Below are 12945 nucleotides of genomic sequence, written 5' to 3'. Positions count from 1 at the left end.
TGGTATGACCTTGGGAACATGTGTTAAAATCTCCAGAACTCCCATGCCTTTCCTCATGGTGGAGACACAGATCTCGAATAGGGTTGTTGTGGATAGTATGACCAACTGTCTCTGCTTTACCAGGATTGGTGTGTGCAGGGGCGTGTGTGTGTGTCTTAGGATGTGGGACTTTCGGTTTTAAAATAGAAATGAGGAATTTCCCAGGACACAGACATTTCAGGGCTAAACCAGAGAAAATCCTGGGCAAACCAGAACAATTTGGTTGCCCTAGTTGTAAGCACATGAGTTGTAAAGATGCAGGTGTGATTATTCCCTTGATTTCAGTAAACAATGTTTTTCTTTTCCCCCATTGCCCTATCACACCCAACTCCTAGATCTAATTCTTTACCTGTGCCCTTGGGCGACATCTAAAGCAAGTCTCAAATTTTCTTTTTTCTTTTCCTTTTTTTTTTTTTTTCTGTTTTTGTTTTTTTTTTGAGACAGTCTTGCTCTGTCACCCAGGCTGCAATGCAGTGGTGCAGTCATGGCTCACTCTGCTTCCCAGGTTCAAGTGATTCTCCTGCCTCAGTCTCCCGAGCAGCTGGGATTACAGGCATGTGCTACCACACCCAGCTAATTTTTGTATTTTTAGCAGAGACAGGGTTTTGTCATGTTGGCCAGGCTGGTCTCGAACTCCTGACCTTAAGTGATCCGCCCACCTTGGCCTCCCAAAGTGCTGGGATTATAGGCGTGAGCCACTGCGCCTGGCCTTCTCATAATTTTTATAGTCATCTTAGGTCATAAAGACTTTCCAGCTGCTTCTTAAAAAAGTCACATACAAGAAAAAAATATAGTGTCAGCTCAGTAATTAAAATCCTTTTGGCAGGTTGCCTGCAACGTGGAGGGAGTGTGGTCAGCTTTTCCTTTATCTCCACATGTGGAGCTTCTCCCCCTTCCCCCACTCTCTTGCAAGGCTGCAGATCTCTCACCTGCGGTTCCCCTGATGCCTGTAAACGCAGCTCCTCTGCTTGGTCACATTACTGAATCCTTGGGGATCCATCAGTACATTTCCAGCTTCTCTCTGCAGACTTCACCTCCTACCTCCAGGTGGCGCTCCTGCAAAGGAGAAAAGACAGCTCCTGGTACATTCATTCTCTGTCCTCTGTCCCCTCTCCCCTCTCCCCTCTCCCTCGCTCCCTCCCTCCCTCTCTCCCTCTCTCTCCCTCCCTCTCCCTCCCTCCCTCTCCTTCTCCCTCTCTCTCCCTCTCCCCCCCTCTCTCTCCCTGTCTCTCCCTCTCTCTCTCCCTGTCTCTCCCTCTCTCTCCCCCCTCTCTCCCTCTCTTTCCCCCCCTCTCCCTCTCTCTCCCCCCTCCTCCCTCTCTCTCCCCCGTCTCTCCCTCTCTCTCCCTCCCTCTCTCCCTCCCTGTCTCTCCCTCTCTCTCTCCCTGTCTCTCCCTCTCCCCTTCTCTCCCTCTCTCTCCCTCTCTCCCTCTCTGTCCCTCTCTCTCTCCCTGTCTCTCCCTCTTTCTCCCCCACTATCCTTTCTCCCTTCTCTCCCTCCCTCCCTTTCTCTCTCCCTCTCTCTCCCTCTCTCTCCCTGTCTCTCCCTCTCTCTCCCTCTCTTTCCCTCCCTTTCTCTCCCTCTCTCTCTCCCACTACCCTCTCTCCCCTCTCCCCCACTCCCCTCTCTCCCCCACTCCCCTACTCCCCTCTCTCCCCCACTCCCCTCTCTCCCTCTCTCTCCCCCACTCCGGTCTCTTCTCTGTCTCCCTTCTCTCCCCTCTCTCTCCTCTCTTCCCTCTCTTCTGTCCCACCCTCTCTCTCTCCCCTCTCTCCCTTCTCTCCCCTCTCTCCCTTCTCTCCCCTCTCTCTCCTCTCTCTCCTCTCTTCCCTCCCACCCTCTCTCTCTCCCCTCCTCCCTTCTCTCTCCAATGAGGAAAGACCCTGTGTTAGTCCCTTCTCGCACTGCTATAAATATCCGAGGCCGAGTGTGGTAGCTTGCGCCTGTAATCTGAGCACTTTGGGAGGCTGAGGTGGGCGGATCTCTTGAGGTCAGGAGTTCGAGACTAGCCTGGTCAACATGGTGAAACTCCATCTCTACTAAAAATACAAAATTAGCCTGGTGTTGGCGCATGCCTGTTGTCCCAGCTACTCAGTAGGCTGAGGCAGAAGAATCGCTTGAACCCGGGAGGTGGAGGTTGCAGTGAACTGAGATTGCACCACTGCACTCCAGCCTGCATGACAGTGAGGCTCAGTCTCAAAAAACAAAACAAAACAAAACAAAAAACAAAAAAAAAGAGGTTTAATTGACTCACAGTTCTGCATGGCTGGGGAGGCCTCAGGAAACTTACAATCATGGCAGAAGGGGAAGGAGAAGCAAATATCTTCTTCACAAGGCAACAGGAGAGAGAGAAGAGCAAGCAAAGGAGGAGCTAGCCAAACACTTATAAAACCATCAGATCTCCTGAGAACTCACCTGCTATCACGAGAACAGCATGGTGGACGCCACCTCCATGATCCAATCACCTCCCACCAGGTTCCTCCCCCAACACCTGGGGATTACAATTCAAGATGAGATTTGGATGGGGACACAAAGCCAAACCATATCAGACCCTATTCCTCTCTGGGCCCGCCCCTCACCCCACATAACTACTCTGAATCGTCCAGTTGAAGAGACTGTCATCCTCCATCACACACCTGTGGTGGCCAGAGGATGGGACTCACAGCACACCAACAGCTTATGTAAAGAAACACACAGAAACAAACCAAAACAAAAACGCTTCTAATCTCTGGAGACTATTATTCTAAGTGAAGTAACTCAGGAATGGAAAACCAAACATCGTATGTTCTCACTGATAAGTGGGAGCTAAACTATGAGGACGCAAAGGCATAAGAATGATACAATGGACTTTGGGGACTTGGGGTAAAAGGTGGAAGGGGGGCGAGGGATAAAAGACTACAAATAAGGTGCAGTGTATACTGCTTGGGTGATGGGTGCACCAAAATCTCACACTAAAGAACTTACTCATGCAACCAAACACCACCTGTATCTCAATAACCTATGGAAAAAAAAATCTTCTAATTGCAACACTCCTACCTTCAGGTGGACTCACAGGTGTGAGTCACCACGCCCGGGCGCTCTCTCTCCTCTCTCTCTCACCCCTGTCCTAATTCTAACCTGTCTAATGAAATCAGGTTGCCCTAAACTTCTAGCAGAGAAAGATTAACAACCAGGAACTTGAAGTTCCCTCCACAAAGAAACTTTCCACAAACAAATCGAAAACAGGAAAGTTTAAGGTGATACTTACACAGAAAAATGAACCTGTGCGCTGATTACAAAAACAGAACCGTCGGGGCACGGTGGCTCATGCCTGTAATCCCAGCACTTTCAGAGGCAGAGGCGGGCGGATCATTTGAGGTCAGGAGTTTGAGTTTGAGGCCAGCCTGGCCAACGTGGCAAAACCGCGTCTCTAAAATATAAAAATTAGCCAGGCTTGGTGGCGGGCGCCTATAATCCTAGCTGCTCAGGAGGCTGAGGCAGGAGAATCACTTGAATCTGTGGGGCGGAGGTTGCAGTGAGCCGAGGTCACGCCACTTCACTCCAGCTTGGGCGAAAGAGGGAGACTGTCTCAAAAAAAAAAAAAAGAACCCCCAGACCTGGAGTGGTGTCTCATGCCTGTATTCCCAGCATGGTGTCTCACTGCAGCCTTGACCTCCCAGGCTCAAGTGATCCTCCCGCCTCAGCTTCCAAAGTAGCTGGATGTACAGGCGAATGCTAATTTTTTAAAAATTTTTTGTAGAGATGGGATTTTGCCATGTTGCCCAGGTTGGTCTTGAATACCTGGGCTCAGTGATCCTTCTGCCTCAGACTCCCAAAGAGCTGGGATTATAGGCATGAGCCGCCACACCTGGCCTCCAGAATGGTTTTAAAATAAAAAGTTAAGCCAGGTGAGGTAGCTTGCTCCTGTAATGCCAGCACTTTGGGAGGCACAGGTGGGCAGATCACTTGAGGTCAGGGGTTTGAGACCAGCCTGGGCAACATGGTGAAGCCCTGTCTCTACTAAAAATACAAAAATTAGCTGGGCATAGTAGCAGGTGCCCGTAGTCCCAGCTACTCGGGAGGTTGAGGCAGAAGAATTGCTGGAACCCAGGAGGTGGAGGTTGCAGTGAGCCAAGATCGCGCCACTGCACTCTAGCCTGGGCAGCACAGCAAGACTTCATCTCAAAAAAATAAATACATAAAAAGTTAATTTTTTGGAAAGGATGAGATAAAAAGCAGACGATGGGCATAGCCTTTCCAAGGCGTCCCTTTCTAACATGAGGAAGCCTCCCATGAGATTTCCACTCACATCTCAAGAAACACACTTGCATCCAGCCCCTTCCTTAAGTGATCACTAGCACTGGGTGTCAGGTTACCTAACTGGGCTAACGGTGTTTAAACTTTAGCGTGCATCAGAATCACCTGGAGGACTTGTCAAACTATAGGTTGGAGAGGAGGAAAAAGGAAAAGCTCGCCTTCAGAGTTTCTGATTCAGTAGGGCTGGCGTGGGTGGGGCTCAAGAATTTGCCTGATGAGCTCCCGGGTAATGCTGACGCTGCTGGTTCAGGGACCACACTTTCAGAACCAGCACGTCACTAAGCCTTAGACTAATCAAGATTCATACCTGAAACTAGAAAAGGGCCAAGTCTCCAAGGAACAAGGGTGGCCAGTTGACACCTGAACAAAATCAGGGTTCTCGGCCAGGCGTGGTGGCTCATGCCAGTAATCTCAGCACATTGGGAAGCTGAGGTGGGCGAATCACAAGGTCAGGAGTTTGAGACCAGCCTGACCAATATGGTGAAACCCCGTCTGTACTAAAAATTCAAAAATTACCTGGGTGTGGTTGCGAGCGCCTATAATCCCAGGTACTTGGGAGGCTGAGGCAGGAGAATCGCTTGAATCTGGGAGGTGAAGGTTGCCATGAGTCGAGATTGTACCACTGCACTCCAGCCTGGGTGACAGAGCAAGACTGCATCTCAAGAAACAAAAACAAAAACAAAATCAGGATTCTCTTAGCAGAGAAGAGTTTGGATTTTCAGACACAGCTGTCCCTTATATCTTACGATGGCTTTTCTCCTATTCTTTCTGATATTAATATAATTATATCAGCTTCCTGGAAAAGTTCCTCCACCACATCTTCTTACTTGTTCATTTTTCTTCAGCTGTATCAATTCTACTGCCCTTTTTTTTTTTTTTTTTAAAGAGACACAGTCTCACCATGTTGCCCAGACTGGTCTCAAATTCCTGGTCTCAAGGGATCGTCCCACCTCAGCCTCTCAAAGTGCTGGGATTACAGGCGTGAGCCACGGCACCCACCCTACTGCCTATTCTATCAGAGGATACTGTTATATATATTTTACCATCATATTTTTTATACTTTTTATTTCCATAAGCCCCTTGCTTTATGGATAATTGTTTTGTTTCACATTGCTAACATGTGTCCTTATCTTTTTTAGTATGTTTATTTTCTTTTTATTTTTTGAGACAGGGTCTTGCACTGTCACCCAGACTGGAGTGCAGTGGCGCAATCATAGCTCACTGCAACCTTAACCTCCCAGGCTCAAGCAATCCTCCTGCCTCAGCCTCCCAAGTAGCTGGGGCCACATGTGTGCACCACCACGCTGGGCTAATTTTTTTTTGGTAGAAATGGGAATCTCGCTATGTTGCCCAGGCTGGCTTTTTTGAGAAGTACATTTCTGATGCTTATTATAAATTCTTGATCTATCTGACACCTCCTCCCCCCGAAAAAAAACCTCTCATTGCTTCACCACACCAAGCAACTGACAAAGCTTTATATTCAAATCCTCAGGGAGAACATCCAGTTTTAAAACCTGGCTGCAAGTTGTTAGACATTCTCCCTTCTTTTTTTTTTTTTTTTTTTTTTTTTTTTTTTGTTGAGACAGAGTCTTGCTTTGTCGCCCAGCCTGGAGTGCAGTGGCCGGATCTCAGCTCACTGCAAGCTCCGCCTCCCGGGTTCACGCCATTCTCCTGCCTCAGCCTCCTGAGTAGCTGGGACTACAGGCGCCCGCCACCTCGCCCGGCTAGGTTTTTGTATTTTTTAGTAGAGACGGGGTTTCACCATGTTAGCCAGGATGGTCTCGATCTCCTGACCTTGTGATCCGCCCGTCTCGGCCTCCCAAAGTGCTGGGATTACAGGCTTGAGCCACCGCGCCCGGCCCTTTTTTTTTTTTTTTTTTTTTTTTTTTGAGATGGAGTTTTGCTCCTGTTGTCCACGCTGGAGTGCAATGGCGCGATCTCGGCTCACTGCAACCTCTACCTCCCAGGTTCAGGCGATTCTTCTGACTCAGCCTCCAGAGTAGCTGAGATTACAGGTACGCGCCACCATGCCTGGCTAACTTTTTTTTTTTTTTTGTATTTTTAGTAGAAACAGGGTTTCACCATGTTAGCCAGGCTGGTCTCAAACTCCTGACCTCAGGTGATCCACCTGCCTCGGCCTCCGAAACAGCTGGGATTACAGGCGTGAGCCACCGCACCCGGCTGACATTCTCCCTTCTCCAGGTGCAGTCCATAGCTCCTTCCTCTCAAATATTGGTGAGTCCCTGACTGCTTCGACTGATAGAGTCAGAATAGACACCGTCTCTACATTAAAAGTAAAAATAAAAATCATCTGGGCATGGTGGCATGTGCCTGTAGTCCCAACTATTTGGGAGGCAGGGGCAGGAGGATCTCTTGAGTCCAGGAGGTCAAGGCTGCAGTGAGCTATAAGCACACCACGGCACTCCAGCCTAGAGGCAACTTATGAGTCTAGATCATAAAAGGTGATTCGCCTTCTGCCTTCTTTGCTGAACCAAACATCATGCAGGAAGTCTGCCTGTCCTGAGGCCGCCATGCTGTGAGGAAGCCCAAGTCACATAGAGAGGCCACGTGTGGGCACTCGGGTCAGCTGTCCTCCAGCTGCGAACAAACAGTCTTGGAGTCATCCAGCCCAGACACCGAACCTGTGAATGAAGAAGCTCCCAGATCTTCCAGATAATTCAGGCACCCTCCATTCCAGTCTTCCCAGCTGAGGCTGCAGATAAAACCACTCCTGCTGTACTCTGTCCAAATTCCTGACTGCTAGAATCTACAAATATAAATAAACTATAGTTGGGCATGGTGGCTCACACCTGTAATCCCAGCACTTTAGGAGGCCAAGGCAGGTGGGTCATTGAGGTCAGGAATTTGAGACCAGTCTGGCCAACAAGGTGAAACCCCATCTCTACCAAAAATACAAAAATGAGCTGGGCGTGGTGGTGCGTGCCCGTAATCCTAGCTAGCCAGGAGGCTGAGGCAGGAGGATCCCGCTTGAGCCTGGACGACAAAGTGAGACTCTGCCTCAAAAAAAAAAAAAAAAAAAAAAGCAAGCAAGCAAGAAAGAAGGAAATTATAAATAGCAGTTGTTTTTTGCCACTAAGTTTGGGGTGACTGGCTATAAGTCAGTAGGTAACCAGAACAGAGAAGCTGCCTTGGCAGAGGGCAATTGTCTTAATTTAAAGGGATGACGCCTTTGTTCTGTGGCCCCAGCTCTAGGTCCAAGTTGCTGCTGTCATTTTCGCCGCTAGGTGGCGGCTCATGACTGTTTCCAGCCAAAGGCGGGGCAGCAAGAGGGGAAGTTAATTTCTCTCCCAGCCTTGCCAGCTGCCTTGGCCTTCAGCCTGGTGCCTAGTACATCAGTCAAGCACGACGATTATTATTTCCTTGCAGAAACCCAACCTCACCCTACCTCTCCACACACTCATACCCTCGTTTCCAGCCTCAAGCCTTTTGCTCGAGTCCATGAAGCCCCCGAGAGAGGCTGCAGACACGAATCTGAGAGGCGGAGGTTGCGGTGAACCAAGGTCATGCCATTGTACTCCAGCCTGGGCAGCAAGAGCGAAACTCTGTCTCAAAAAAAATAAAAGAAGTTTGAGTGTGTGTGTGGGTTGGTTTTTTTTTTTTTTTTTTTTTTTTTTGAGACTGAGTCTCACTCTATCGCCCAGGCTGGAGTGTAGTGGCACGCTCTCAACTCACTGCAACCCCCGCCTCCTGGGTTCAAGCGATTCTCCAGCCTCAGCCTCCAGAGTAGCTGTGATAACAGTCATGCACCACCACGCCCAGCTAATTTTTGTATTTTTAATAGAGACAGGGTTTCACCATGTTGGCCATGCTGGTCTCCAACTGCTGACCTCAAGTGATCGGTCTGCCTTGGCCTCCCAAAGTGCTGGGATTACAGGGGTGAGCCACCGCACCTGGCCTAAAAGTTTGAATTTTTATCCAAATGGAAAAGGAAGTGCAAGGTGGAAAATGCCTTCCTAACACTGATAAGGGATTAAGCCCTGCCTATCTTGTGGCTTTGCAAGCCTCACATTTCAACGCTCTTGTTTGTCCTTGCAAGGCAAATGAGTAGGCAGTGAATAATTTTTAGGTTGATATTGTCAGATTCTGTGCAGTTCCCCTACTCGGTCCACAACCTCACAAGGACTGTGTCACATCAGTTAAGAGCAACAGGAGGGGAGGGGCTGGGAACAGGGTGGGTCCTCAGGCTCACTGGCACCCTCTGGTCCGACTCATTGTTTCTCACCTAGATGATCACAATAGCGTCCTAAACCATTTCCCTGCTTCTACCTTCATTTCCCGCCTTGACCATCTGCTCTCAACGTAGCAGACAGAGGGATTCTTTTAAAATAGAATTGCTAGACTTGGGAAATTAAAATACAGGATGCCCAGTTAAATGTAAAGTTTTAGATAAACAAAATAAAAATTTGAATATAAGTATATCTCCTGCAGTTTGGGGGCCGTACTTAGACTTATTTTAGTTTAATTTTTATTTATTTTTTTTTGAGGCAGGGTCTGTTGCCCAGGCTGGAATGCAGGGGTGCGATCATGGCTCACTGCAGCCTCTAGGCTCAAGTCATCCTCCCATCTCAGCCTCCTGAGTAGCCGGGACTACAGGTGTGCACCACGATGCCTGGCTAAACTGCAATGAAATATCTATCCTCTCACTCCAGTTAAAATGGTTTATATAGGCCTGTAATCCCAGCACTTTGGGAGGCCGAGGCAGGCAGATCACCTGAGGTCAGGAGTTCAAGACCAGCCTGGCCAACATGGCGAAATCCCATCTCTACTAAAAATACAAAAATTAGCCGGGCATGGTGGTGCACGCCTGTAATCACAGCTTCTCAGGAGGCTAAGGCAGGAGAATCGCTTGAACCAGGGAGGCAGAGGTTGCAGTGAGCCAAGATCACGCCACTGCGCTCCAGCCTGGGTGACAGTGAGACCCTGTCTCAAAAGAAAAAGAAAAAAGTGACTGTGGCAAAGAAGGGCCTTTCTCAAAGACATTGCTTCATCTATAACCACAAGTCAGTTCTTTACTGTACTCCACCCCTTGGTGGAGTAACTTATCAAGATGGGCTCAGTTTTGAAGAACTGATTACCAAACAAAAAAGATATTTAGTTACCTTGCATAACAGGAAGATTTCGTGCAAAAACTTGAGCATGTTGTTAAGAGCCAAGCCCTTTCTGTTTTCCCACTCATGTCTTCAATGTTTGGCCTGTTGCCTCCTGGTCACCGATGACCCGGGGCAGCTCCACTCATCGTGTCCTGTCCAGACAATGCTCAAGGATGAGGCAACAGCTCAACAGCTCCCTTCTCCCCTTCTATCTTCCTTGTTTTGTTTTTGAAGACGGGGTCTCTCTCTGTTGCCCGGGCTGGAGTGCAGTGGTGCAATCTCGCTCCGCCTCCCAGGTTCAAGCGATTCTCCTGCCTCAGCCTCCCAAGTAGCTGAACTTATAGGCACCCGCCAACATGCCCAGCTAATTTTTGTATTTTTAGTAGAGATGGGGTTTCACCATATTGGCCAGGCTGGTCTTGAACTCCTGACCTCGTGATCCACCCACTTCAGCTTCCCAAAGTATTGGGGCTACAGGCGTGAGCCACTGCACCTGGCCTCCTTCTATCTTCTTATCAGGGAGTGATACCCATTTGAGAACCTCCTCATGCTGACTTCTCTTCATTTTGTAGTGGTCCTAAACTATTCTTTACCCATGCCTAGACTTTATTTTTACTGTGGTAAAATTTTACCATTACATAAAGCAAAATTTTACCATTCTAACTATTTTAAAAATATACAATACTTGCTGATACTAAGTACATAAGTACATCCACAATGTTGTGTAAGCATTACCACTATCTAGTATTAGAAAAGAAAAAAAATTTTTTTGAGATGGAGTCTTGCACTGTTGCCCAGGCTGGAGTGCAGTGGCACGATCTTGGCTCACTGCAACCTCCGCCTCCTGGCTTCACACCATTCTCCTGCCTCAGCCTCCAGAGCAGCTGGGACTACAGGCGCCCACCACCATGCTCGGCTAATGTTTTGTACTTTTTTTTAGTAGAGATGGAGTTTCACCATGTTAGCCAGGATGGTCTTGATCTCCTGACCTTGTGATCCGCCTGCCTCAGCCTTCCAAAGTGCTGGTATTACAGGTGTGAGTCACCGCGCCTGGCTTTTTTTTGTTTGTTTGTTTGAGACAGGGTCTCACTCTGTCTCCCAGGCTGGACTGCAATCACAGCTCACTGCAGCCTTGACCTTCTGGGCTCAAATGATCCTCCCACCTCAGCCTCCCAAGTAGCTGAGACCACAGGCATGCACCACCATGCCTAGTTAATTTTTTTTTTTTTTTTTTTAGGGAACTGGCTTTCACCATGTTGTCCAGGCTGGTCTTGAACTCCTGAGCTCAAGTGATCTGCCTACCTTGGCCTCCCAAAGTGCTGGGATTACACGTGTGAGCCCCAGCGCTTGGTCTAGTGTCAGAAATTTTTAATCACTCCAAAAGAAAATCTCTCAGATGAGGCATTTAACAAATGTTCGCTGTTGTTATTATCAGTAGTAATAGTAATAGGAGAAGGAGGAAGAGGAAGAAGAAAAGGAAGAATGAGAAGTAAAAGGAGGAGGAGAGAAGGATGAGAGGGAAAGCGAAAAAAGAAAAAAGAGGAGGAAAAGATGAGAAACAGAAGGGAGGGGAGAAAAAGAGAGAGAGAGAGACGAGAGAGAGAGAGAGAGAGAGAGAGAGAGATGGGCTGTGTCCAGTGGCTCTGGGGAGCAGGGATGAGAAATTCCTCAGAAGCCGACAATCTGGGCACCCTTGTCATCTCCTATCTTGCCTCCTAGGCTCAGCCCTGCCCACATTCCTTCTGCTAGGAAACCACCCAGGGACTTGCTCCTGTCTGCCCTAACACCACTGTTGCCAGGCAACCTTCTACTACTTCTCCAGCTGTCAACCTTCATGAAGCATTGGGCCTCTTTCCAATTCTGGCTAAAGTCAGAACCCTCAGAAGACAAATTGAGGAAGGAGAGATGTCATGAGAGGTTATAAAATTAAAATAGGCTGGATGTGGTGGCTCATGTCTGTAATTGCAGCACTTTGGGAGGTCGAGGTGGGCAGATCGCTTGAGCTCGGGAGTTCAAGACTAGCTTGGGCAACATGGTATAATCTCATCTCTATAAAAAAATTTAAAATTAGCCTGGTGTGGTGGTATGTGTCTGTAATCCCAGTTACTCAGGAGGCTGAGGCAGGAGAATCACTTGATTCTGGGAAGCAGAGGTTGCAGTGAGCGGAGATCATACCACTGAACTCCAGCCTGGGTGAAAGAGTGAGACCCTGTCTCAAAAAAGTTAATTAATTTAATTAAAATAGCTTGCTGTTTGAACACTCATACTTAGCACTGTGCATCCGAATCAGCAGCGGCTAATTTTTTTTTTTTTTTTTTTTTTTTTTTTTTTTTTTTTTTGAGACAGAGTCTGACTCTGTCGCCCAGGCTGGAGTGCAGTGGCATGATCTCGGCTCACTGCAAACTGCACCTCCTGGGTTCAAGTGATTCTCCTGCCTCAGCCTCCCGAGTAACTGGGATTACAGGCACATACCACCATACCCAGCTAGTTTTTTGTATTTTTTGTAGAGACGATGGCCAGGCTGGTCTTGAACTCCAGAACTCATGTGATCCACCCTCCTTGGCCTCCCAAAGTGCTGGGATTACAGGCGTGAGCCACCATGCCCGGCCTCCTCTGAGACCTTCTAATCTCCTTTAGTTCAAATACTCCACCTGACAAACGTCATACTTATTTCGGGAGTATTGTTTTCTGAGCCCCAACAATGCATTGTTTCATAGGATGATGTGATTCCAGTCATCTGTCTTTGCGGGGTCTGTACTTCCTTCTCCCACTTCTGATAAGTCTACGTTATATCTCTGCCTTTTCCTCTCTCCAGTCTCTCCCCACCCAGAACTGAAGCCGGAACTGGCTGTGGGGGGACCACTCGGAGTGTGGTCAGGGAGGGTTTAGGGGACAATTGCCAGCTCCCTTTTCTCTTGAGTCTCTGGCTTTGAACCTTCCCTGCCCTGACCCCAGGTAAGAGTTTTCAGAATGAAGACCCCACTGGACAAAGAGCCATTCCTGCCAGGTGCGGTGGTTCATGCACCTGGGAACCCCAGGCAGGAGGATCATATGAGCCCTGGTGTTTGAGACCAGCCTGGGCAACACAGTGAGACCCCGTCTCTATTTATTTATTTTTTTTTAATAAAGAGTGGCCAGGTATGGTAGCTCATGCCTGTAATCCCAGCATTTTGGGAGGCCAGGGTGAGTGGATTGCTTGAGACCAGAAGTTCAAGACCAACCTGGGCAACCTGGGAGATCCCCATCTCTACAAAAAAATACAAAAAGTTAGCCAGGTGTGGCTGTGTGTGCCGGTGGTCCCAGGTATTTTTGGGGCTGAGGCACGAGAAACGCTTGAACCTGGGAAGTCGAGGCTGCAGTGAGCCGTGATTGTGCCATTGCACTCCAGCCTGGGGGACCAAGTGAGACTCCATCTCAAGAAAGAAAGAAAGAAAGAGAGGGAGGGAGGGAGGGAGGAAAGAAGAAAGAAAGAAAGAAAGGAAGAAAGGAAGGAAAGGA

The 12945-nt window shown here is 48.4% G+C and overlaps 1 protein-coding gene across 40 annotated transcripts in view; it reads right to left on the bottom strand.

The window, feature by feature from the left end:
- The window catches only part of NDUFA3 (NADH:ubiquinone oxidoreductase subunit A3), a 427160-nt gene that overhangs the window by 75896 nt on the left and 338319 nt on the right, over nt 1–12945 (bottom strand). Inside the window, exon 1 of one of the 40 annotated variants that reach the window (XM_077981776.1) lies at nt 2523–2526. The exons of 37 other annotated variants lie outside the window; for them this stretch is intronic. The gene's annotated coding sequence lies outside the window, so the exon portion shown is untranslated. Of the gene's footprint in view, nt 1–1246; nt 1252–1509; nt 1514–2522; nt 2527–12945 lie in introns of those variants that run through there. 2 more of the 40 variants (XM_077981750.1, XM_077981751.1) reach the window with 2 other exon arrangements.

The sequence above is a fragment of the Macaca mulatta genome, chromosome 19, assembly GCF_049350105.2.
Source record: "Macaca mulatta isolate MMU2019108-1 chromosome 19, T2T-MMU8v2.0, whole genome shotgun sequence".
Lineage (NCBI taxonomy): Eukaryota > Metazoa > Chordata > Mammalia > Primates > Cercopithecidae > Macaca > Macaca mulatta.
This window is presented reverse-complemented; position numbering and strand designations above follow the sequence as displayed.